We start from the raw sequence: 1,116 nt of genomic DNA on the forward strand, positions 1-1,116 counted from the left end.
TCTCCCGACCACGTAGTATGTATCGGCAAGAAGTGTGCCGACTTTGTCAATCGATCCACTATCACCCATATCGCATCGTGTCCGCCTTGTGATCGAGGCAAACCGGTAACAAAGTCCATCGCTATATCTTCCCATTTCCAAACGGGTATTGGTAGACTTTGTAGCTTTCCCGCCGGAAATCGGCACTCAGCTTTTACCTATTGGCACGTTAGACATTGCGCCACAAACTCCCCGATATCTCTTTTCATACCCAGCCACCAATAATGCTCTTTCAAGTCTTTATACATTTTAGTGCCGCCGGGGTGTATACTATAGGGAGATTGGTGCGCTTCTTGCATGATCGCCCTTCGTAACTCATCATCCTTGGGCACGCACCAACGATTTCGAAATCGAAGTGCGCCATCAGCTCCAATGCCGAAGTCTTCGGCATTGCCATTCTCAACTTCCCCTCGTATCTTTTGAAGATAAGGATCCGAGGCTTGAAGATCCTTGATTCTTTCCAATAGGGTCGGTTGCACAATTAATGCGGCAAATGTAGCCGGCACTCCCGGCGCTACCACTTCCAATCCGAATCGCTGCATCTCCTTTTGCAATAGCGATTGAGGCGTAATTGACGTCGCTAAGTTCTCCGCCGATTTTCTACTCAAGACATCGGCCACAACATTGGCTTTTCCCGGGTGGTATAAAATGGTGACATCATAGTCCTTTAGCAACTCTAACCACCGCCGCTGTCGCATGTTCAACTCTTTCTCGGTGAACAAGTACTTTAGACTCTTGTGATCGGTGTATACCTCATAATGTTCACCATACAAGTAATGCCTTCAAAGCTTTAGCGCGAAGATCACCGCGGCTAACTCGAGGTCGTGAATCAGGTAGTTCTTTTCATAACTCTTTAACTGGCGTGATGCATATGCGATGACTCGCCCATTCTGCATTAATACACACCCGAGACCAACATACGAGGCATCACTGTACACTACAAAGGTCTCTCCCGGAGTTGGCAAGGCAAGCACCGGGGTCGACGTCAACCTGTTCTTTAACTCCTCGAAGCTTCGATCGCAATCGTCGCTCCACACGTACTTTACTCCTTTATGCGTGAGGCGCGTTAGTGGAGTG

The sequence above is a fragment of the Ananas comosus genome, linkage group 7 (genome assembly GCF_001540865.1).
Source record: "Ananas comosus cultivar F153 linkage group 7, ASM154086v1, whole genome shotgun sequence".
NCBI lineage: Eukaryota > Viridiplantae > Streptophyta > Magnoliopsida > Poales > Bromeliaceae > Ananas > Ananas comosus.